Source organism: Rhinolophus sinicus, chromosome 2 (assembly GCF_057876585.1).
Source record: "Rhinolophus sinicus isolate RSI-liver-muscle chromosome 2, RSI-T2T, whole genome shotgun sequence".
NCBI classification, from domain to species: Eukaryota; Metazoa; Chordata; class Mammalia; order Chiroptera; family Rhinolophidae; genus Rhinolophus; species Rhinolophus sinicus.
Genome location: NC_142502.1, coordinates 184,877,701 through 184,903,456, shown reverse-complemented (window position 1 = coordinate 184,903,456; position 25,756 = coordinate 184,877,701). Strand labels below are relative to the sequence as shown.

Below are 25,756 nucleotides of genomic sequence, written 5' to 3'. Positions count from 1 at the left end.
TTGTTTCTGAAATATAATATCAAAAGTATAAGTGACCAAAGGAAAAAAAATAAATTGGACATCATCAAAATTAAAATCTTTTATGTTTCAACGGACACTACAAGAAAGTGAAAAGATAATCCACAAAATGGAAAATATTTGCAAATCATATATGTTCTAGACTTGTTCTACATGAAGAACTCTTACAAGTCAATAATAAAAGACAATCCAATTCAAAAAAGGGCAAAGGCCTTGAATAGACATTTCTCCAGGGAAAATATTTGAGGGGCCAACAAACACATGAAAAGATGCTCAATGTCATCAGGGAAATGCAAATCAAAGCCACAATGAGATACTGCTTCACACACACTAAGATTTTGAGAATCAAGACGTCAGATAAATACAAGTGTTGGTGAGGATTTGGAGAAAACGAACCCTCACACTGCTGTTAAGAACGGAAATGATGTAGCTGCTTTGGAAAACAGTCTGGTAGTTCCTTACGAGGTTAAACAGTTACCGTATGACACAACAGTTCCCAGGTGTATACCCAACAGAAATGAAAAGTCACATAAATGTGGAAACAATCCAAATGTCCATCAACGAGTGAGTTGATAGCAAGTGTGGTATATACATACCGTGGGGATATTTGGCAGTTAAAAGGAATGAAGTACGGACACATGCTACAAGACAGATGAAGCTTGAAAACATTATACTCAGTGAATGAAATGAGTCCCGAAAGACCACCTATTATGGGATTTCATTTTATAGGAAATGTTCAGAATGGCAAATCTATAGAGACAGAAAATAGATTCGTGGTTGCCTAAGTCTGGAGCCCAGGGCTTGGGAGAAAACGGGGAGTGACTAGGAATAGATTTGGAATTTCTTTTGGGGGAGATTAAAATGTTCTAAAATTATTTGTGGTGGTGGTTATACAACGCTATGCGACTGTTGAGTTACACATCTTAAATTTGTGAGTTGCTTGGTATGTGAATTATATCTCAATAAATGTGTTATTTTAGAAATAAAACATCAGGAGTTTTGTTTTGCTGCCTATCCTCACCCCCCTCCCGGGTGCCCTCCCCTTTCCCCATCTCAAATTTCTAGCAGAGGGTACTTCTTCTGCAGTGTTCCCCTGGAGGTGTGTGGGACCCTCCCTTTTTCCTTTCAGTGCCTTTCAGCCCCTCCATAGGATGTAGAATATTCCTTGATCTCCATCCACGCATCGCCAAAACTTCCATTCCCGTCGTCTTGGATCCCTTTCTCTTTCTCTTTCTCAATGGGCTGATTTCCCAGTAGATTTGTGTCTGGATCTAAATTAATTATGCTGGAAGCAACTGACTTCATCCCCCATCAGCGGGTTCCACTAGCAGAGGTCATGTGTGCTGGGGCGAGACCCAGGCCTGTCCCTTCCTCCGTAGCCCTCTGGGGACATCTGGGATTGGTCTCAATGGCGCGTGTCACCCAGGTCCAGTGTCCCTGACAGGTGGGGAAGGAGCTCACAGCATGTGTTCCCAGCAGGAGGCTCCGCCCAGACCTCCTGCCCAGATGTGGAACATCCCAGCCCTCTGCACTCTCTGTAGCAGACTGAAAAGAATCTTCTAGTCTTCTTGACCAACCAGTAAGCTCTTTAAAAGCAGGAACCATTAATCACGTTAAAAAAAAAATTCTGTCTTGGTTAGGCACTTAATATTTTTTTATTTGAACTGGTCACTGAAAACGAGGACTCTTCCTGAAACTTATGCTTTTCAGTTCTGTGGAGAACAGGTGGTTGGATATTGGGCTGACCAGGTTAAGGGCAGAGGTATCCCCACTGCTCAGGGCTGTATGTGATGCATGTGGTTCTCTGCATTGCCGTTGGAAAGGTCACTTGACTTTCTGCACCTCAGTTTCCTCATCTGTCAAATGGGGAGTATTTCTGCCATGCTGGCCTCAGTGCTTTGTTTGAAAACTGACAAAGGCCTGTGCAAGTGTGTTGCGTGCAGGACTGTGAAGTCAGGGTGGGTCCCATGGCAAGGAGGTCCCCTGGCCTTCTGAGACTGGCCACCTCACCTTCACCCTCAGGGCTGGCAGAGGGCCTGGGCATGTCATACAGGCACTTCACAGGGGAGATTGGAGCAGCTTGAGGGAAAGTTAGTTCTTAGGACCCAAGGAGGAGGCACTGGCTTCCAGACTTCAGGGTTCTGTGAACTGGTTAAAATTTTTTAAAAAGAAAAATAATTAGTGCCAATATAGGGTTGCTAACTTTAAATTATGTCAAATAAGGACATAAAACATTCTCATCTACTGTTCTTTTATAATAGAAGGGACATTTTCATAGCAACAATTACAGGGAAACGTGTAATCTTGGAAGAAAAGACACTCCTCTGAATGAACACCTTTAATTGCAGAGAAACCCTTACTTTGCCGTTATTCTTCTCTTTTCTGGGTCCAGTCCCCCCTGTACTGGAGATGCTGGTTCAGGGCCACCTGCCTTATAGTGGTTTAGAGAAGGCAGATTGAAATGAGCAGCTTTACAGGTAGATCCAGATTCTGGGTAGGTTTCTCTTTTTTAACTTTTTATTGTAGAGCATTTCAAACATATGAAAATGCAGCAAGAATAGTAAAATGAATGGTAGAAGTTTAAAGAAACTGGGGGCAGGGGGTGGTTAAGCCTGGCATGGATTAAATTGGGACTGAAGGCAGAGACATGGGGTTCACTACCCAGTAGACATTCAGTGGACGATGGAGCCAACACTAGCAACTGCCTACAGCTTCAATCCATTAGACCCAGAGGCCCATGGGCCAAATCTAGCCCCCTGCTTGTTTCTGCAAATAAAGTTTTATTGAATAGCCACGTTCATTCATCCTTGACACCAGTGTCTTTCGCTGCTCTTGCTTGGCAAGCAGAGTTGAAAGGTTGTGGGACAGAAACCCTATAACCTGCAAAGCCCTAGTAATTTTCTTTCTGGCCGTTTATAAAAGATTGTTGACTCTTGATCTGGAATGTCGATACTGAAACCCATGTGGAAAGGGACTTTTTGAGGCAGTTTTTATTCCAAGCATCCCCCACCTGATGTTTGGGTCCTCTTTGCTATGGTTTTGTGAAGCTATCGCTCATCTGCTCTGGGCTTGCATTCCCCCAGTGATGGGGTGCTCATCCCCCCAGGGGCAGCGCGTTCCAACATTGTGCAATTCTATTGCTTAATCGTTCCTCCGCTGGCTCTCCCTGAAGCTTCCACTCACACATCTTTGTTTTCAGCCCTTTCAGGCCCAGCTGAAGTCTGCTGTCTCGTCCCTGTGTACAGCCGTTCAGCCTCGTGCTTACGCACTCCCTCTTTTTTCACTCTACAAATGTTTTCCGAGTGCCACTACCTGTCAGGCAGTTACAGGGCCTCTTGGAAGCCTCCCCTTCACTGTAAGTGGCCACTTCGCTCCACTGCTCACTCGCACAGAACCTCCGATCTCTTCTCAGAAGTCCTGGGCTGAAACCAAGGCTGAGCTCATCAAGTGAAGGCCAGAGTCCGGTCCGCCACCTCACAAGGTCACTTGCCAAGGTGTCCTGGAGGCATCGTTGTCCTCTGGTACGGAGGAATGAACGAGGCTCCCAGGGCTGATTGCACAGCCAGAGGCCCAGGCGTGGGACTCAGCCAGGTCTCTTGGCTACAAATCTCACATTCTTTCCATTGTCCCACGTTGTCAAGGCAGGCACAGAGGTTCTAACTACTCAGAACTCCTTTATGCTTCTTTCCGGGTTCTGCATAAGCTCCAGGCATGGAGACTGTGGATGGGGGCTTATTGTAAAAGTGCCCCCAGGTTTTCTAAGAGCGTCTGGTCCTAAATATGCAGTCCCATGAGAACTTGTGGTGCCACCTTTGTGTTATGAACTATGGTCACCTCCTCATAGGTCCTTCAGTTGACGAGCCCACTGAGCCTTTTCCATGTACCAGGCACTGTGTTAGGTGTTGAGGGGACGAAGATGAGACAACAATGTCCTTGAGCTCTGGGGGCTCACAGACGAGCAGAAGGTCAGAAGAAAGTTCAGGAGCAAAGCGGGCATGTGCACCCAGCCTTCTGAAGGCCCGAGGGAACAATGGGGGGGACCTTCCTGGGGTGGGAGGCGGAGGCAGACAGAGGACATTTGGATTGGGCTTTGAAGGGTGTGTAAGAGTTTGCCATGACAGGCATACAATGAACTGACCATTAAAAAGTAAGTGAGGAGCAAACAGTGTTTAGTCATGACACCTTTCCCTGGAGACTGTGACTTTGTTAGTTTAAACGGTGACACCCTGGGAATGGCTGGGAAAACCAGTCTCTACATATGATTTCCTTAGATATCTGCTTACTGCCCAGGGCTCAAGGAGATTGAGAAGCTAGTTTAGCAAAGGCTTTGGAAGTTTAAACTCCACATAGACATACACATTTTTTCTAAATAGTGGAAAGTAACCTTATTAAGATTTCTTTTGGCTTCGTGTAGGGGGCCCACAGGGCATTGCTACGAGGGAGTCAGGAATCAGTGCCTGTTTTCTCATATTTGGAAACAGAAGCCCCTGGCTGAGGCTTTGGGCTCAGTCTTGGAGACTGCGTTCTCTTCCCCGGGAACATTAGTCATAAAACAGTAATTTACCTCAGGAATTGCAGGAGTGGGATGGTACTGATTTGTGGGCCTTTTGGCGAAACATACTTGTTGATAACTGGCAAGAGAACCTGCCTGGAGACACTCTGTGCAAAGCGTGATGCCATAGCCTGAGGTCCTGCCCTGCTCTCCGAATGGGGGTTGGGGGTTAGGGGGTGAAGAGAGAGATGCGGGGACAAGCAGAGAGATGGAGGCAATGTTGGTGGGGAGAGACAGAAAGAGGGAGGAGAAAGAGACACCCAGTGCCGCTGCGTCACTTGCATACCTGGCGTTTTTCTCTCCTTGGGACCTCAGCTTTGCGTTCGGCTCCTTGGGCTGGCGGAAGTCTGCGTTCTACCGTCTGGCAGAGTTTGTGAAGTCGTGTGTGGGGGGAGCTCTCCCCCTTTCTCCCTCCCCCCATTACTAAGTGTTTATCCTGCTTCAAACCCTGTGATAGGTGCTGTGGGAAAACACGCGCATCACGCTCCCACTCGATGTACGCACACGCGGCTGGTGACAGGTTCAGACCAATAGTTGCTGACACTCCTGACGTGCTCACTCTGTGCCAGGCCATTTTACTTCCTTGTTGGTTTGTTCATTCTTTCACTCATTCATTTGCTCTTCTGATTCCACCAACAACCCTGTGAGACCGGTATTATTATTGTCGTTGTTTTATATGTAAATTGACACCCAGCAAAGTTAGGAAACTTGCCTAAGGATGCACAGCTTTTAAGTCCATGGTGGGAGACCCCTTCAAACCTGTGGGGTCAGCAAGGTTAGGTAACTTGCCTAGGGACGCATAGCTCGTAGGCCCATGGTGGGAGACGCCCTTCTAGCCTGTGGAGTCTGGGGGTGGCTTTGAACTAGGCCTCAAATGACAGCCTGAGGAAGAGCTTGAGGTAGGGTTGCTGTGCTCCAGGACAGTGGGGGGCAGAGTACCTGCTCTGTGCCAGGTGCCCATACGGGGGTATTACACACACTGTCCCCTTTGTCCTGCAGCCACTCAGAAAGGCTAAGTAACTGGTCCAAAGTGAAAAAGTCAGATGGGGCCCCAGGTCTGACTGGTCTCATAGCAAGTCTGTGCCATGTATGCCAACCACCCTGGGGTTTGGCCAGCAGAAAAGAGGACCCTAGCATTGGCACAAAGCGAGGGGCGGACGTAGCAAGGAACCTTCACCTTTGTTCTCTAAGTGTCTCCCGTGGGGTCTCAGCCCTCCCACCTGCCCTGTACTTCTGTGGTCTTCTTCCTGCACACTCTTCCCGCCTGACCATGCTCGGGGTTTGCATCTGCACTGTCCACCCATCCTGCAAACCCTCGCTGTGTAAAACAGTGATGCTCTACCTGTGAGATAGGCGTCTCCTGCCCTACGGGTGCTCACACCATCCACCCAGGAACTGCGTCCTCGGGTGGCCCGAGTGCGATGGAGCAGGTGTGCTGGGTACACTTGAGGCTGGCGGCAGGGGGAGAGGGGTGAGTGGGGAGAGCCTGGGCCGTGAGGCCACATGACGAAATGCACACCTCCTGGGCCTAGCCCAGGTCCATGTACAAACTGTCTTAGGTTTTGTTCCTTCTCCTCCATGCAGTTTCCTTATTATTTTGTAGTGTTTCCTTCTCTTCATCTATGGCGTGAGCTGTGCGATGCGGGACCTTCTCTGGTGCTGATGCCACGGGAGGCAGTGACGAGTGCCAAGAAGCGACCCCAGATGGATTGGGGGGGGGAGCGGACCCTTGTGGGGCTCAGCACGGGCAGAATTCTGCCCTGATTGGTTTCACGCCATTGCTTGTGACGTGTTTCCGCCAAGGAGTGTATTGGAAAGAGCGGCAATGCCTCTTGCATCTTTATGAGCTCACCTTCCACTGGGACCTGCATAGAACCAGGGTGCACTTGTAAACATCACACCCTTCCCTCCCAGTCAGGTGCTTGCAGAACAATGTCATTTACTTTTGTTGTTTCTCCACCTGCCATTTAGAGAAGAAAATCAAGAAATCATGTTTTCTTCTCCCATGCGCTCCCATCTCCAGCAGTAATAAGAACAAAACTGTCTTCCTGTTGTGAAATAGCAGCAAGATTTTTAGGCAGAAGCGTGTGGCGATTGCCAGGACAGGGAAAGCCTGAGGGGCGCCAGCCGTGCCCTCCCGGGTCCACGTGCCAGGGCTTCTATCCCTGGGAAGAAGTAGCTGTGCCCTCTGAGGCCCCTGGGAGAGTCCAGGGCACGGCAAGTGGGGCCACGTCTGTCTGGGCCTGTCCCCAAGTGGGGCATCCCAGCTAGAGCTCTGGGCCCCAGAGGGAAGGCAGCCACGTCCCTAAGCCATGAACATGCCCTGACCTCCCAGGCCCGCTGGGTGGCTAGTGGCCTCACCCTCCAAACCCACACAAACCACAGCCCTCAGCTCCCTTCCTCCCGGGACCCTGACTTCAGTCACACCTTCACCCTGTCAGGGCAGCTCCTCTCCATGGAGTGAGGTGCCCCCGTCCCCGAGTCCAGCATTCCCAGCTTTAGTGTGCAAGCAGCACCACCATTCGCTTATTCGTCTGTTCATTCGTTCTTGACCTGACATTCCACCAGATGTTGTGTTGGGGTGTTGGGCACAAGCAAAGGCTCCTAGTCCTGAGAGGGCAGTCAGAGCCTGAAGGAGCGTGTTAATGGAGGAAGCCGGGCTGGAGGGGGGGCCCCTGATAACCTCGCCAGGAGGTATAGGGTGTCAGGGAGGCGTCCCTGGAGGGGCTGTGCTGCCTGGGGACGGGATTCCAGGCACAGGAAGCCTAGTCTAAGACCCTGAGAAGTTTCCAGGAAGGTGAGCAGGGAGCTTGGGACATGATCTGACTGCTCTTTCATGAGAGACTGCTTTCACAAAGTTCACGAGTGGTCGGCTATGAAAGACTGAAAAATGGAAACAAAACCAAAAATAATGTGGAATCTTATCAAACTTTCCTTTGGAAAACAAATCCCTTGTGAGAGGAAACCAGCCATCTTCCTAGGACAAGGGCCCAGCCCTGTGCACATTCCAGAAGGTTCACTGGGGTCCTTTCCCCTCCTCCACTCCCCTCCCTTCCTTCCTCTCCCTTCCCTCCCCTCCTCTCCCCCTCTGTCCTTTCCTCTCCCGCACTCCCCATACCTTTGAACTTTCTTAATTGCTTTTCCTTATCCATCAGCATCCTGTTAGCAGATCTCTCCTGGATCTTGCTGTGTGCCCTGCGTTTGCTAGGCACTGAGGATATGTGGAAACAAGATGCCCGAACGTGGGTCCTGCTTCATGTTGGCTGGGGACTCAATTTCTATACCAAATCAGGACGGGTGGGACTACCCTGGAAAACCCAGTGTGTGTGGCCACCCCAGGCACTGTTGCATCTCTGAAATTTGAATGTCACCCTAATTGTCTTCAAATTACTGGAAGGGAGAACTCCCAACAAGGATCGTGACCAGTCCCAGCTGTCCGGCTCTTGGGCCTTTCTCCTGTTGGTGCTGTGAAACCAGTTATGTTTGCGGATTTTATAATGTATCTAGTCACCAGTGACCTGAACTGATTTCCTCCGCTATGTACATCATGCTTAACATTATTCTAAAAGCCCTTGTTACGTTGCAACTATTATTCTGTTACATCAGAAGGCTAGTGTTTCCCTTACGGTGACTGTTACATTTTGATAATAACATTATTAACTCTTCTATAGCTTTCAAGAGCTTGCCAAATGCTTTCATATACAATAGTTAAATTCTCACAATAACGTATGAACTGGGTCATTATCGCTCTTTGATAATGAGGAAACAGGCTCAGAGAGGGTAAGTAATGTGCTCAAGGTCACACAGCTAGTAAGTGGTAGAGCAGGGCCTCAGTGCCGGCTCAGCTTGACGCTACTGTCATTGAGTTGGGGTTGCTTAACCAACGAGTCTTTATTGAGCACTTGCTGTATGCTGGCATCATGGCGGAGAAGAGCAGGCACAGCATCAAAGCTCCAGTGTGGAATTGGAGGGAGGTGGCAGCCAAGGATTGGGAGGACCCCGGCGGGGGGAGGAGCCTGTGGCAGGTGTGTGGGCGGGCACTTCAGGCTCGCAGGTGGGGACCTCACCTGTGGGATGCCTCTGGGTCCTGCTCCCCAGAGCAGTCAGGCTGGGGTTCTCAGGGGTTTGCTACTGCAGAGAGACAGCCCACCCGTCCCTCTATTTCCTTCTTTAGATGATCTTTCATTCCTTCAGGAAGGAAAGGTGAACCGTGGGGATGCAGGAGGCTGAGGCCTTCACGATGTTCTCTTGTAACGTTCTGCCAGTTGGCAGCCCGACCAGTGACATACCAGACCTGGGCGCTTATCTGCACATACAGGATCCCATTTCTGCCACTGCAGGAGAGAAGGGCGTCAGTGCAGTGTCACTAGGGCCCAGGCAGCCCTCTGCCGTTTGCCCTGAGCTTTGGTGACCGCTTGTGGCCTCCCCTGGGAGCCTTCTCACCCCCTCAGTTGTGTGCAGTGAGCACTCTTTCCTTGAGCTCAGTGTGTAGTCGACATTTCTGTAGCAGCGCACCTCCCGAGTTCTGGTCAGTGTCTACTCGGGTCAGGTCTTTGTTGCCTCCCGCTGGACTGCCGTCCTCGGGCCCTGCCTAGCGATGGTGTCCACCGTAGCCGCCTCCAGCACAGCGCCCGGGCACGGGCTCAAGGTCAGCAGGTGTGTATTTGGACTTGAATGGTGATCTGTTTACTGAGCGCCTCTGCCGCCTGCACCAGCAGCTCCAAATGACATTTCAGAAATCGAATTATAGCGTTTCAGTACTTGCAGAATTCAGGAATAGATAATTTGATCATATCTGTTTGGAAGTCATTGCCACAACTGGCTTTGTTTTCTTAGCCAATATCTACCTCCTCCTGAGTGGGGAGAGGCAGCAGAGGAATGTCTAATGACTGGGTTCTCCCCAGAGCACGTCTGCTGAGCTGGCGGCGGCCCACGGCTTTTCCCTGGACTGGGACGCCTGAGCACTGGAGCCACGCCCAGCAGGGTCCAGATCTGTGCCACGTGGCAGGGCTGCTCGGCATGCCTGGCCGGCCCACTGGCCCTAAGGTGCCGCTGCCCGCTGTGGGGTGGTGGCTGCCGCAGAAGGCTCTTCCCTCATTCAGCTCTGGAAGTCACCTAATGCCTGTGCGTGATTTCCATGCCCCATCTTGCCCGGTAGGGGTTGTTTCCTCAGGGCTCACGCTTCGCCCGGGCCCCAGCAGCCATCGTGGCCTGCTGCTGTTTCCTCCACCCCTTGGGAAATTTTCTCTGCCTCTTGGTATCAGGAGAATCTCAGAGGTCTCAGGAGGCCCTTCTTGGGCCTACGGGGCACTGCCCTCCTGCCTTCTGAGTCCATAGCAGTTATGGGGCCAGGAGGCTGGGGCCGGGTAAGTGTAGCCACTTTCCCTGTGCACCCTTTGGTTCTGTGTGGAGCCAGCCCAGGATGCAAACTGGGAGCTGTGCTTCCCTTCCCAGCAACGAGTCAGGAAGTGGGTTTAAACCCCGATGTGCCTCCTACTCCTGCTACTTCCAGAAAGAAGTGGTTTCCCTGAGCACCCGCAGAGGAGAGAGTGAGTCTCTTGTGCAGAGGACAGCTTTCAGCCCTTGGTGTGGCCCTTCTCTGCATGCACCCCCCTTCCTGTCGGTGTGAGGAAGTCATCCAGCCTCTTGCTCTGCAGTGATCGTAGGTGTAGGGCCAAGCCTGCCAGGCCCGTGGCAGGGCCTCCGTTTTTTGTCTCCCAGTGAGGATAACTGTGCTTCTGCCTAAGAAATGAGAATCGAGCCAACACTGAGGTCAGGTAGTTCGTTGATAAAATGTGCTTTTGTTTGTGGTGGTTTTAATAAGCAGTTATAGGTACATGTGCTTATAGGCCTCCTGGTTGCTTCATAGTTCAGTTCCGTTTCTTTCTTTCTTCGCAAGCGCAAGCACCGGAGTGGCGCCCAGAGCAAATTCAAGAAAGGCAGGACTCACCCTGCCCCCAGGCTCACAGGGCAGAGGGAGGGGTTCCCGAGGCGGCTCTAATAGGGCTCAGCCAGCTGGGGTAGTGGTAGCCCTGGGGGAGGGGGATCCTGGGCCTTCTTGGAGGAGGTGGTGGTTAAGCCACTCCTGTGGGACACGGTCACTGATTCCCTGTTAATCAAATAATAATGAATATGTGGTATTTGGATCCACTAGGAAAAGCTGAAAGTGAGCTAGAGGAAGCACTAATTCAACTGGACCAGAATTAGTTATCCTTTAAGAAGTTCAACTTAGGATTTTGGAAAAGGAAAAGGCTGTGGCCTCATTAGACCACCCCAGTGTGTCCTTGAAACCTTTTCACTCCTTGAAGTGTGCTTCTTAACATTGTGGAAAAACCAACTTTCTCCTTCTATATATAGCCCTTATCTCGATGTGCAGGCGCTCGGTCCACTTATCTTCAACAAGCTACTGGGTTAGGCCCCGGGGGTGGTGGGGGCTCAGGCACTGTATTCGGCATTCTGCCCAGGTGGAAACTAAGCGCTTGCCTTTGTAGGGTTCCAGTGGAGACAGCTCAGTAAATCTAGGGGCCACTTTCTGCTGTCACTCCTGGATGTCCCCTTCCCCTCAGTACTGACTACTTTTCCATTCCAGAAATGCCTCAAGTTTTATTTTCTTCCAATCTAGTTCCAGGCAGTCCTGGAGTGGTGGGATTGGGAGGTTGGGGGGGGGGATGGAACATGGGTCTTGAGGGACCCACAGGCAGAGGCCCTGTGGTGGGAGGACTTGGGTTCCCGTTCCCACCTTGCCGCTAGCTTCTGGCCTGCCTCAGTTTCCTCATCTGCAAGACCGGGAGGCCCATCTGGACCGTCGCGACTTGCACTGTTGAGGACCGCCCCCTTTGCCTGTGGGATCCGAGGCAGAACAGGTGCCTGTGGGATGCAGTTCTGAGCCTACAGGCAGAACAGGGGCACAGGGCTGGCGTGGGGATGGGTGAGGGGGGTTAGGCAGTGGTGTGTGGTGTGTGTGGCCCTGCTCTTTGCAGTTGGGTTGGTGAGTCCGGCTGGATGCAGGGTTAGAAGGGAAAGCCAGTCTGAATATCCGTTGGCCGCTGGAGCTGGGCACATAGGCAACACTGATGTCCACACTTGCCCCATGTCTGACCCGTTGTACAGCTCTTCCCTGGAAACAGCTTTTCTTAGCAAACTGTTCACCTTGTTCAGTTGGTGGCTCTTTGCGTCCTTTAAGTTTCACCTGGGCTGTGAGGCCCCAGGTAGTTCACTGGGGTGCATGCACGGGACAAGGCAGTCTCTAGGCTGATGGCCTGTGTGGGGAGCCAGTCCCTGGGCACCAGCCCCACCTGCCGTGCTCAGCCGCAGCCCGGGCTTCCTGGTTTGGTGGAGAGGGGTCAGCAGGGAGAGGGGCCATGGAGACTGCATCCTTTGTCCCATGGCTGGTCGACACTAGCCTTTGTCTCCCAGGATAGTCCTTTCCTCTTCATTCCAAAGTCCTTGTTTTCCCTCTGAGGTTTCTCTGTCCATCTCCTAGAAACCAGCCGAGCAGACAGGTGATACCCTTGCCCTGACCTGGCCCTTCCTGGGAGGTCCCCTTCGCCAGACCCTGGTGTTTCACCCTAAGGTGCGTGGGGGGACCCATCTCCCACCCCCATCCTTTGAGTGCATTCCCCAGTGAGTGGGTCAGCACTGTGGGGGAGGGAACCCCAGAAAGGGAGTGCTGCCTCACTCTCCCTCAGGTGGTCCTTACTCTTCAAGTAAGTGAGATGGTCTTGAACAGATGTGACATCAGGCAGCTCACATGACAACCTCACCCCAGGCTGGTGAGGACAGAAGGCCTACATGCCAGGGATGCTCAGGGAAGGAGAATGGCCTGTGGGCCAGGCTGGGCCATGGAAGGTGAGTGGGCAAAATATCCTGCCTGGAATGACAGGCGAGAAAACTGAGGCCGGACGAAGGGGCTTGTCCTGGAAGGAGCAGAGCCAGGCGGGCCTCCCAGCAGCTTCTCCTCCGTTCACCATGAATAAGACATGAGGCAGGTGGAGGTCTTCAAGTATCATCATTAGCATCTGACTTGATAATAGAAAAATTAAAATTTAAAGTGATCTGAAGTGACGAGTGGCAGGAATGTTCCTAGAAACCGGAGACTGGGTGCTGCAGCAGAGCTCAGTGCAGATACTATCAGACCCAAACCCCGGGGCTTGGTGGGGTTTCTGTGCTTCAGCTGTCCAAGCCAAGGACAAAAGTTCCTTTATTATGGGGGTGCTGGGAGCCCCTCAGTCTTCACTGCCCCATGTTCTGGGCTCAAGGCTGAGTTCCAGAGCTCAGCTTGTTTCTGGGTGGAGCCCGTGCCACTCGGGGACAGGCTCCTTCCCCTGCTGGGGACCACAGCTGGACACCCTAGGACCTGAGTCCCCTTTCTCGCTGAGATCCCCCCACCGGCCTTGAGAAGTGGACTCTCCTCCCACCTGGCCCTCTGTCCTTCTGGAAGCAGGAAGGCCTCCCACCTGGGCATGTCTAGGCCCCTGGGCAAGCTGGGAGCCCTGGCCTGGCCCAGCAGGACCACCCTCCAGATTTGTGGCATCCTCACTCCATGGGAGGCCCACACCCTACACTTGGGACCTCCCCATTTTGTCCCCAGGGAGCTTATCTGGGTGGAACCTTCGAACCAGAGGGCCCGTGGGAACTCCTCGTCCACCTACCCCACCCCCGCCTCACCTGGGCTCCTGCAGAGTTGACTTTCTAACGCAATTTAGCCTTGAGAACTGTGGTTTCTCCTTGGGCCTCCAGGAAAGTTCAGCCTGGATAGGTTGTCAAGCCCTTGAGTCTCCTGACTGGCTGCCCCAGGAGCTCAGGGCGACAGGGCTGAGGTAGCTAGCCTGCCCTTTCCCCAGGGGTGCACGGCCTCCTTCCTTCTTTCAGGATGACCTGGATCTTCTCCCCGAGCTGCTGGGCCATGTCCTTCGGGCAGTGGGGCAGAATGCCAGAGCCCAGGGGACAACGCACCGTTAAAACACTTAATTTAATTAGAAGAATTATATAACATTATATCAGAAAGCCGGCAAAATACAGGGCGAAACAAGAGATCTCCGACTGTGGCCTCCCAACGCAAGCGCTTCACTCGTATTTCCTTCTGGTCTTGTTTCCATTGCAATATTGGCACCTACATTACGTGCCAAATCGTGACCCCACACCGGTCGTTCTTGCGGTCTTTAAGGCTGCAGTAAGGAGCTGTTTCTCTTCACAGTTCCATGCAGCACAGGATGCAGAGATAGAGAGCCCTGTCTTGCCCTGCGGGAGCTGACAATCTGGACAGGAGGCACGGTTTGAACTGAGCAAGTTATGGTGACCGCTGCCTGCCAGCCTGGTGTGGGGGAGGCGCGACTTTTAACCAGGGCTGCCCTCTAAGAATGTGCAGGGAGAGACACAGGTGTCTAATTCAAAGACAAAGCACGGGACAAGCGTTCAAGTAGAGGCAGGAGTGGGTGTTGGGGCAAGGCGGTGCTGGGTGGAAAGGGAGAGAATGCCCTTGACTGTGTGGGTCTGAGAAGGGCCGGGAACAGAGCTGGGTGTGAGTGTGGGAGGCTTTGGGCAGAGAGAGGAGGTGGTAGACATTTCTCCTCCATGGGATCGGGGTGGTGTCCTAACCCCATCCTCCCGGGCATGGACCATAGTCTGCAATTCCTTTGTTTATTTGCGTGTGATTGGTTGATGGCCTGTGTCTTCCTCTCTGGTGGAGGATGGACGTCCATGGGACGGGGACTTGGTTGGCCTTCTTTACCACACAGATAGATAGATGCCTGAAAATACTGAATGGAAGGATGGAGGAGGCCCGGGAGGAAGAAGCAGGTGTCAGTGTAATGGAAGAAGTCCATGGGCTGGTTGCTGAAGAGCGGATGACCTGAGCCCAGAGGGAAATCTGGGGTCTCTTCCCTGGTCAGCATCTTTTGGGAAGAAAAGTTAGAAAACCAAAAAAGAACAAAGAGGTGGGGAGAGAGGAGAGAACTCCTACCCATAATCCCAGCACAGGAGGTGACGTTTGTGTGTCTCCTACCCCAGGGCGCCCCTGAACAGGTACATAGTCCTGGAGATGTGCCTTCATAGATGGCATTCTTCCTTCTCTACTGTTGGAAAACCGTTTTGATTTAGTGACTCTTTGTTCTTCTGTAGAATTCACCAGGCAGGACTGTATTGACAAGGAACCTTTCCTGCCTGGATACTCTGCTTCTCGGCCTGGGACTGAGGGGGTCTCGGGGGCTTTTCTCATCGAGGTGAAAAAGAAAATACAAAAGCAAAGTGGGCAGAGGGAATGTGAACACTCCGATTTCATTGGGAAACTCAAGACAAAGCTGTCAGGCAAGACTCGGAAGTAAGGACCCAAATTACACCAACTATGTCATTATTCGTGGGTATCACATTCGCTCTGTTGTTATCCTTTGGGATGAACGTGAATTCTGAAGTCAGAATTGACCTGGGTTTAAGCCCCAGATCTTCCTTTTAGCAGCTGTGTGACTTTGGGCAACTTAGTTCACTTCCAGATTGTAGTTTGCTCACATGTACAGTGGGGACAGTGTGAGGGGGTCAGTTCCTCCCTCCAAGAGTTGGAGGAGAAATAAAAAACCCAGAATCTCTAAGACAGCGCCTTACCCATGGTTGATACCCAGTAAGTGTTGGCTCCATTTCTGCCCTTTTTTTTTTTTTTTTTTTTTTTGAGCTCTTTTGTTACCTTTTATTCAGCCTACGTCATTTTGATAATTTGGATGATTCTAGCTACAAACTGAGGCCTGTGGATGGTGAACATCTCTGTGTTTGCCCCTTTTTTTTTGTATCAGGAAAAAATCAATTGAAAAACTATCAATTAATAAAATAACCAAGAGAGTAGGTGAAGAGAAGTATATTAGCCATGACCACTTACTAACATACATTTTTCAAAAATCCCATTCTTGTGCTGAAAATGTTATGTAGGTGGTTATGCAACAGTAGATATTTGTCAAAAGCCACTGAACTGTATACCTAAAATGAGTGAATTTTATTGTATATAAATTATACCTTCAAGGACGACTCATTTTTCTTTATTTTTTTTTCAAATTTTCTTGGGGAATATTGGGGAACAGTGTGTTTCTCCAGGGCCCATCAGCCCCACGTTGTTGCCCTTCAATCTAGTTGTGGAGGGCGCAGCTCAGCTCCAAGTCCAGTCACCGTTTTCAATCTTTAGTTGCAGGGGGCGCAGCCCAGCCTCCCATGTGGGAATTGCACTGGCAACCTTGTTGTTAAGAGCTGATGCTCTAACCAGCTGAGCCATCCGGCTGCCCCTCCGGAAGCTCAGCGGCAGCTCGTTGTCTTCAGTCTAGTTGTGGAAGGTACAGCTCACTGGTCCATGTGGGAATCGAACTGGAAACCCTGTTGTTCAGAGCTCGTGCTCTAAGCCATCCGGCCACCCCAAGAACTTGACTTCTTAATGGCAGACAAAGCATATGAAAATACCCAGGTCTAACATCAAAGAGAAATATGCCCAATCTGGATGAAGAAAAAAACAATATTTAAATGTTTTGCTGTTGAATTTTTCCTTATTACCAAAGTTGTACATGTCAAATCATCATTCAACAGGTGTTTATTGAGTGTCTGCTATGTGCCGGGCACTGTTTTAGGCTCTGGGGATCCGCCTGAAAAGTAAAATAACAAACCTCCTGTCTCAAGGAACTCACATTTAGTGGGGGGACCAATAAGAAACGTGATATGCCAGCGAATTATAGCACGTGTTAGGAGCTACACGCCATGGCAGAACTCGAGCGGGATGTGAGAGGGAGTGTCTTACAGTTTTAGATGAGTCGGTGGCGGCAGACTGTATTAAGATGGTGATATCTGAGCAAAGCATGGGGTCCGTTGCCGGGGACAGCGGTCCAGGCAGAGCCAGTGCATGACCTAAGGTGGAGCTGGGCCTGGCAGGCTCAAGGAACAGCAGAGAGAACAATTTGGGAAAGCCTCAAAATCTGACTGAGGAAATAGTCACCTAGCCAGGCAGGGCATCCCCACATCACACCGTCTGAGCTTTCTAGTCTCATGAACATCACAAAATACGTATTTTATTTGTTTACCATAATGAGACGATATCTTTTCCGTACTGCGATGTAACCAGTTTAACATAATAACTTATTGAATACGTTTTTTCCCATTTTATTAAAGTCACCCTTGGTGGCCTGGTGTTGTTTGGCTTTGGCAGTGCTTCATTCCTGGGCGTGAGCTATAGTTTATTTAATGAACACCCTGCTGTTGGGCGCTTGGTCTTTCTAGAAGGCACTGTGGTGAGGGGCTGGGTGAGATTGCTGTCCAATGAGCACCTGTGAAGAAGCATGACCTTCAAAATAGTTTTGGTCTGGTTTTGTATGTTAAATGCTCATTGTCAAAAAGGTGAAAAATACAGAAGAGAAGACAGCAAGTATAATCCATAGTCCTACGGTTCAGGGAAATCACAGCTGACATCTGGGGCCCTTTCTTCCCACCAGGATTTCTTTACAGAGATGTGAACAGATGTGGAGGCGTGTAGTCACTGCCAGCATATTCATTTCACATCCCACTTTTCCTTTTAGTATCATATCCCATTTTCCATTAAAGAAGGGGTTTGTAAACTTAACTTTTTTTTAAAGATTTTACTGGGGAAGGGGAACAGGACTTTATTGGGGAACAGTTTGTATTTCCTGGACGTTTTTCCAAGTCAGGTTGTCCTTTCAATCTTAGTTGTGGAGGGTGCCGTTCAGCTTCAAGTTGTTGTCCTTTTAGTCTTAGTTGTGGAGGGTGCAGCTCAGCTCCAGGTCCAGTTGCCATTGCTAGTTGCAGGGGGTGCAGCCCACCATCCCTTGCGGGACTCGAGGAATCGAACTGGCAAACTTTGTTGTTGAGAGGACGCTCTCCAACCAACTGAGCCATCCAGGAGCTCAGCGGCAGCTCAGCTCAAGGTGCCGTGTTCAATCTTAGTTGCAGGGGGCACTGCCCACCATCCCTTGCGGGACTTGAGGAGTTGAACCGGCAACCTTGTGGTTGAGAGCCCACTGGGCCATGTGGGACTCGAACCGGCAGCCTTCGGAGTTAGGAGCGTAGAGCTCTAACCGCCTGAGCCACCAAGCCGGCCTGTAAACTTATCTTTTAATGGCAAGTCACTGAAGGCTTTGGACTTGGACGTGATTCAATCCAGCCTTCTCTGTCCATGGGAGGGGATCCTTATGCCCCTAGCAACCTTGCAGGGATATCAGGGCAGAAGTGGCCGCCCACCCAACCACTCTGCTTCCATCTGCTGGGAGCATGTTCGAGGCTGCGATTGCCCACCTGAGCAAATGCATCACTCCAGAGACTGGATTTGAAGTCATTTCCCCAAAACCCTGCCTCCCTCTTTCTGTTTGTAAAACGTCCTTCACTGTGCGTTTCTCAGAAAAAGCATGAAGATGACCGTGGTGTGACTTGTGGGCGTTACTTTGAAGGGGAGGTGGTGATGGGTGGCCATACGCCAGGGCACACACGCCGGGCCTCCTTTCTTGGCGTGCTGGGCTGTTGGCGGAGAGCTGTGGAGCTAGCCCTTCAAGTTCAGCAGAAAGTTCAGCAGAGCAGACCAGAGCCTCTGGCGACGGGAGCTGAGCAGTGTTAGATGGGTGGCAGCAGAGCCCGTCGGATGACCCGACCCCAAAGGCATGAGTAATGGAATGACGGCTGCCCCTGGGCATCTCCATAGGTGTCATGTGGCTTTGCCCTGACCGTGACAGCATTTTTGTCAACCAGTTTATATGAGTGGCATGTATGTCAGGTTGACTGAAGATAAAAAAACTGGAGAGCTCTTAAATTCCAGAACCTCTGGTAGGTTGAAGTGATGAACTGAAAATAAGATGAAATCTAACAGGGTTGAAGGCAGGTGCTGCACTTTAAGTACAGTTGTTCATTTATGAGCGTACAGGTTGCAGAAGAAAACCAAAGATGGAGGCTGGTGCACACACGCGGACCAGCAGCTCTTCTGCACTTGGTCCACGCAGACTCTACTGCAGCCCCTGAGCTGCAATTGGTGGGACCTGGCTGCGGGTCCTTTGGGCCCAGGTGTGCCTCCTGTAAGGGAAGGTGGACTCCCTGCCCCCGTCCACCTGGAGGTCCAGACAGGAATTGTCATCACCTTGGAAATCCCTGCACAGTTTTAATTGCACAAGTGCCTACAGCTCTGAAGAGGTGTATGAGAGCTGGTTGTGCAACTCTGGGGCTGCTTTTCCCTTTTCCATGGTAAATTTGCGATTAAAAAAAAAAATCCAGCTCTCAGTCAGGACGTGCACGAGGTCTGGTTGGGGGATGACGAGAGGGGTGTGGGCAGGTCGGCGGAAAAGCCCCAGTTTCAGCCTGCCCTCTTAGTGGGCACACCGGCCATGAGAATCAGAGAGTGTTCACGCAGGGGTACAGCTGTGGGCAGGGTGGGGGTGGATGGGTGTTTGCTGTTTGCATGTTAATATGACGGGCCCCTGGGCTTTTTCCATCCAGACCAGCTCTGCTGGGACAAGCTTGAAGGCAGCTGGTCGAAGGCCCCGGCTGTGAACTGATTAGGTACCTTTCATGTAGGAGCTGGGGGTGCTGACCGCAGCTGCCCACCCGCCTCTGTGGTGCCTCACTGGAGTGCCTGCTCTTGGCTGGGTGAGGTTGCTTCTTGGGAAGTCCCTGGCAAGGCTGCTTCCTACACTTAACCTCTCCACATTTTTTTGTTTTTGTTTTTCCTCTCTCTCTTTCTCTTTACATGGCTCTTGTTCATCCTTCAGGTCTCTGTTTAGATGTTACCTCCTCCTAGAAGCCTTCCCAGATCCTTGGGTAGGACTGTAGGCCTCTTAGTGCTAACTGCCCACCCCCCCAACATCCTGTGTCACTTTGCCCTGTCATCTCCTGGGGCTCTTATGTGAGATCCTTGAAAACAGGAGTTGTTTGTGTTCACTATTACATCTATAACACATAGGACTATGCCTGGCACATAAATGCATTTTGAATAAGAAAAGGCTGCATAAATGAGACTTCCATTTTAGCTCAAAGACCAGCCCTTTCCCCCGACGAGAAGGGTCGAATGTGGGAACCACTGGGCATCTTGGTTGGCCTGGGTCAACTGGGTCAGTGCGTGTGCAGGACAGAGGCAGCCCCCAAGACCTTGTGGGGGCAAGTGAGCAGAACTGGAGGCCTGCTGCCCTCCGTCTGAACTGTCCAGGTGCCCCTGAGGTGGGTCCCACCTGGGAGGTACTGTGCCATACCAGGTAAGCCCTGGACTGAAGCAAGGAGCTGCCTAAGGACTCTTAAAGGATTCCTTAAGGATTTAATGTGCTTTGAACTACAAGCCAGGCACGAGTCAGCTGAGCCCCAGCAGAAGTCTTGCCCAGTGACCTCCAATCTCCTTTCCCATCTGGTAACTTCCTTAAATCTCCTACCTTTCTGGACCTGGGTTTCCACGTAGGGAGGATTAAGTGACAAAGTGACGTGACGCTCTCTCTAGACTGTAATGGACACTGGTGGATCGTTCCAGCCCCCTCATGGTCTGGCATCGGGTGTGGACTCTGATCTTTTGGACTAAGGGACTGTATTTGTCAGCCTGGCTTTCCTCTGAACAACTTGGGGTGTCCTACCATCCTCTGTATAAACTTCTGCCGAGGTTCCCTGTGCCACCAAAACCAATAGAACATCTGAGACTTCGGCCTGCAGAAAAGACCTTGTCCTGTGTGATCTTAAAGAAAACAGGGCTCATAAGTAAAAGGCCACCTGCAAATTGCTACCCTGAGGGCTGGGCTTCCTAAAACACTGTCCCCCTGCCCCCACCACCTGTGGTCTCCACAAAACACCAGCCGCCTTTTTCCGCTGGCCATACCGCAGAGCCCTGGACACTCTTCCTGAACACTTGAAACTCAGTTGCCTAGAGTCCCTCCTTGTTTAAGCAAAGCCTGTGGCGTGTGGGGCGTCCTGTGTAAGACGTTCCAGAGCACCAGGTGAGCGGGAAGCACTGTACCCTCTCAGGACTGGGACCCTTTACTTGAGAATGGGGTGAGCTTCCATCAGCCCTCCCCTTGCCACTAGCTTCTGTCACCAGCTGAGAGGTAAACTTAAGAGATGACACAGGGCAAGAAAGGGTTTACGTGAGGGTCGCTCACCCTCGGCACTGTTGAAGTTAGGGGCTGCATTCTTTGTTGGGGTGGGAGGGCGATCCGTGCACTGTGGATGCTTCCTTAGCAGCCTCCTCAGCCCCCACCCATTAGATGCCAAGAGATGACCCCTCGACCCTAGTTGTGATAAACCAGAATGTCTCCAGACACGGCCAAACGTTCCAGGGGAGCAAAGCACCCCCCATGGAGAACCACTAAGTTATGTGTGTGTACATGTGCATACACACACATATACACACACGTGTGCGCAAGCGTGTGCCTTTTTGCTGGTAGTTCTGGATGGGCAGGCCCGCCCTATGGCCAGAATCAGCTTCCTGCTACTTGCTCACAATCAGAGCCAGACAGCTGAGCAACTGCCGAGCTCCACTCTCAGGGGGCAGAGGAGAGAGCGGGCAGCCAGGCTGGAAGGTCATTTCCTTCTTCAGTTGGGTCAGAAAGGAGCATGCGAGAGGCTGGAAGCCTGCAAGTGTTGTTCTGGCAGAAGACCCCTACTGGAAGGACAGGGATGGAGGACAAAGCCCGCCCCCTCGTGTCACATGGGACGACTCTGCAAGAAGGAAGCTGTCTCAGTTAAACACCAGCAGCATGGTTTGCATTGACTCACCTGCTCAGCGTTTCCTCCCCCTCGCTGACCGTGCTGCTCTGTGCCAAGTGGTCAGCTGGGCCCTGGGTAAGACCCGTCCCCTCTGCTGTCACTCCCCTTGTGGGGCGCGAGGCACAAATCAGGAGTCCCAGCACAGTGCGATGAAGGGCAGCCATGCAGTGCTGTAAAAGTGAGGGGCTGGGAGTTTGGGGCCATCCCCGAGGGAGGGTGTGCGCTGGGATCTGAAGGGACCGAGGTTCTCAGGAGAGGAAGTAGCCTGTTGGTGGGCTAGCGCTTGGCACTCTTTGAAAAACCTCCCCGGCTTTTCTTCTCAGTTGTGAAGTGAGCAGAACAGACTGGCATCAAAGACATGTACGAGCTAAGTGGAGACTCTGAGAGACTATGCAAAACCCTGCTCGAGCAGCCCTGCTGAGCTCGTGTGTGCAAGTTGCTTTGCAAACGTTCTTTTCCTGTCATTCTCCCAAAAAGCCCCTGGAGCACCTGGGGCCCCAGAGGCCAAGACCCTGACCTCGGGCTGCCTGAGGTGCCAGGCCAGCTGTGCTGTGATTGATGGGGGGGGGGTGACCCTGGGACCTGAGCCTTTCCTCCTGGTGGCCTTAGCTCCAGGCGCTTTTCCAAAATGCACTGCTCTGAGCTCCGGAGGTCATCTGGGCCCAGGAATCTGCGTTCTGGCAATTGGTGGACTCCAGGCTTGTGTCCCTGACTGGGAACATGACCCAGACCCCAGAGGGGGCACTCGGGAGGCTGTGGGTGAAAGGCAGCTCCTGGGAACCGCGTCCTTGTGGGCACATGCGTCGTGTGCTGGAGCCCTGTGTTTCCCGGGCTGGCCGGGCTGGCTGTGATTTTCCACTTGATGCTACATTGATTTCACTCGCAACACAGGATGGAAAACAGTGTGGGCAGATCACGGGGTGACAGCGAAATCCGGTGTCTGACCTCTGTTCCGTGCTGCTAATGGGATTCACTGAGGCTTTGGGTGTTTGTGATGCGCTGGCTGGTGCAGGAATCCAGAGGCTGCTCATTTGTGGGGAATGAATAATTTATTTGTGTTTTTCAGATGACTTATTCCTGCATCACAGATAGGCAGCCCAGCTCTGCGCGCTTTGTCAGCGACTGAGCCAGTGGCTTCGGAGGGAACTTGCCTTACTCCCCCAGGCCCTGGACGCCGGCTTCCGGCCTGTTGATGTGCAGGCTGCATTCCAGGGGAGTCTGGATCGCGTAGCCCTGTCTGGTTTTCAATGTTCTTCTACAACAATTGTGCTTAAAATAAAATGTGAACGCCTTGCCACCCGTCCTCAGCCTGGGTGGGGCACAGCCGGGGCAGGGGATGGATACAGGAACTGCAGTGAGTGCTTTGCTTTCTTCCTTTAACTTTTTATGAAGTCTAACTTGCATGCATTAAAGTGCACAGGTTATAAGTGTACAACTTGTTACATTCTCACAAAGTGAGCAGACCTGTGTACCCAGCACCCAGGAGCCCTCCCATGACCCCTGCTAAGTCATTACCCCCCACCAAGGGTAGCCACTGTCTTGCTTCAAATCACCGCCTTCATTTTGCCTGTTTTCATAAATGGAACTACACAGTATATAACCTTTTGGGTCCGGCCGCTTCACTCAGCATTATGTTTGGACAGTCACGCATGTTGCGTGTAGTAGAGGTTCATTCTGATTTCTCTGTGGTCTTCATTGTATGGACACACTGCAGTCTCTCCATCTGTTGCAGATGGACACTGGGATAGTTCCCAGTGGGGCTACTACCAACCATGCAGCCATGAGCACTCGTGCACGTGTCTTTCGTGGAAAGGAAACATTTTTCTGTTGGGGACAGAGCAAGGAGTCGAATTCCAGTTTCATGGCAGGAGGGGTAGTCATCTTTAGTAAATACGCTAAACAGTTTCTCAAAGTGGTTGGAGGTGGTAGGTTCCTTGGTTTTGTGACGAGAGCTCAAATACGCTAATAATGGGAGTGGACGTGGGAGTTACAGTAAGACGCGCCCACTGCCTGGAAGTCAGAAATGTGGCGGCCAGCGCCCAATGCTCCAGGTGACCGAGGGTGATGGTCATGGCCACGCAGGGCTCCGGTTGGTTCGCTGTTGCCCTGGGTGTACTTTCCAGACCTGCCCCCTTTTGGGAAGCTTGCAGCCCGGTGGTCTCAGCTACATTTCTTGGCGTCCACAGTGTGTCTTGTGGCTGTTCCCAGATTGGGCCCCACTCCTGCTGACACATAGCCCCCTCTAACTCAGTTCTTGAATTGGGTAGAAAGTGCCACTACGAAGAGTAGTTGTTGTGCAAAACATCTGTGTGTGAAAGTATTCTGCAAGCAACTGTCCTCGTTATGTGGGGACCATAGTGGATGAGTCATCCTAAAACCACAGTCACCTCAGAAGTAGTCAGAATCCCCAAACCATCTGTCTTTGACTCCAGACCCCACTATATTTTTGCCCTCAGGCACTTTGCTTCCTAATTAAGTTGGGTTTCAGGATATATTAAAAGAATTGGTCATCTCTCGAGCACACATCTGCCCTGGTGTGAGCAGGCAGGATAGTCCGTGTGGGCGCCACGTGTCCAGCCGAGAAGACGCTTTTCCAGCTGCCTTTCTCAAGGGCTGGCCAGCAAAGATGAGGGACAATGAGCCTCTCCCGGCCTGGGCCTCTACAGGAGGAACTGACCCCAGATATGGCACTAGAACGGTAACTATTTAGGTGGTAACCTGGCTGTCTGGGCCATTTCAGGAACTGAGCTGTGAGTTCAACGGAATGTCCTTACGGACCAGACTGAGCATATATCCTGAGGGACTGTCCCCCGCCCCGGTAGATTGGATCACCCCCTTGAATGCAGAGAGACACCTACAGCTTGTGTCTGACTGCCCACCCCTGACATCTGGCACACACCGGAGAGTACCCCACTGGGCTGTGGGCTCCTCAAAAGTGGGGCCAGTGTCCCTGCACCTTCCACTCAGGTCAGGCACTCAGCCATGCCCCTGGATTGGAGGCTGCCAGGTTCTCGTGGTCAGCTGGGGTGTTGAGAGCTGAGGCCCGTATGCCCCTGGTGACAGCACTGGGGAACCCTGCGGTTTGCCTCTCTGCTCCTGTGACCGGCTCTTTGCCCTTCTGTCAAGAAGTGTAAGGACATTGGCTGAGACTCCTTTTTTAAAAACACAACGTTAATGAGACGTAATTCACATACCATACAATTCACTCAAAGCATACCACGCAATGGTTTTCAGTGCATCACACATAAGTGCACCCATCACTACAGTCGATTTTAGACTATTTCTATTATCCCCAAAGGAAACCCCATGCCCTTTAGCTGTCACCTCCGAGTCCCCTCTCCCTCTCCCCCCAGCCCTAAGAAACCACTAATCTGCTTTCTGTCTTTTAGATTTCCTATTCTGGACATTTTATGTAATGGAACCATGCAGTGCTTGTCCTTTTGTGTTTGGCTTCTTCTCTTAGCGTAATGTGTTCAAGGCTCCTCTCTGTTGTAGCCTGTGTCACTGCTTCATTTCTTCCTGTGGCTGAATAATATTCCATTGTATGACTACGTCACATTTTGTGTATCCATTCACCTGTTGATGGACATTTGGGTTGTTTCCACCTCTTGGTTTTTGTGAATAAAGTTGCTATGAACATTGTGTACGGTTTTTGTGTGGACATATTTTTTCATTTCTCTTGCGTTTCTGGGTGATACGATAACTGTATGTTTGGTCTTTTGAGGACTGTTTTCCAAAGTGGTCACATCACTTACATTCCCAACAGCAGTATATGAGGGGTCCAATTTCTCCAAATCCTCACCGACACTTGCATTAATCTGACTTTTTCTAGAAATCTTAGTAGGTGTGCAGTGGTGTCTCATTGTGCTTTTCATTTGCATTTCTCTAGTAACTAATGATGTTGAACATCTTTTCATGTATTTGTTGGCCTTTTGCATATCTTCTTTGGAAAAATGTCTATTCAAGTCCTTTGCCCATTTTTAGTTGCGTTATTTGTCTTTCTATTGAGTTGTGAGTGTCCTTTATGTAGTCTAGATACAAGTCCCTTATCAGATACGTGATTTGCAAATATTTTTACTCACTTTGTGGGTTGTGTTTTCATATTCTTGATTGTGTCCTTTGAAGTACATGTTTTAAATGTCAATAAAGTCCCATTTATCTATCTTTTCTTTGGTCGTTTGGCTTTTGGCGTAATACCTAAGAATCTTTTGCCAACTCCAAGATCTTGAAGATTTACCTCTAGGGGTGGCTGTTAGCTCAGTTGGTTAGAGCATGGTGCTGGTAGCACCAAGGTTGCCGGTTCAATCCCTCCCTGCATGGGCCACTGTGAGCTGCGCCCTCCTTAAAAAAAAAAAAAAGGTTTACCTCTATGTTTTCTTCTGAGAGTCTTACAGTTTTAGCTCTTACATTTAGGTCTCTGATCCATTTTGAGTTAATTTTTGTATATGTTGTGAGGTGAGGGTCCAGCTTCATTCTTTTGCATGTAGT

At 51.0% G+C, this 25,756-nt stretch overlaps 1 protein-coding gene across 5 annotated transcripts in view; it reads left to right on the top strand.

Moving 5' to 3' along the window:
• HPCAL1 (hippocalcin like 1) overlaps window positions 1-25,756 on the top strand; it is an 89,741-nt gene that overhangs the window by 40,218 nt on the left and 23,767 nt on the right. The window contains exon 2 of one of the 5 annotated variants that reach the window (XM_074331683.2): window positions 22,335-22,622. The exons of the other annotated variants lie outside the window; for them this stretch is intronic. The gene's annotated coding sequence lies outside the window, so the exon portion shown is untranslated. The remainder of the gene's footprint in view (window positions 1-22,334; window positions 22,623-25,756) is intronic. 5 annotated transcript variants of the gene reach the window in all.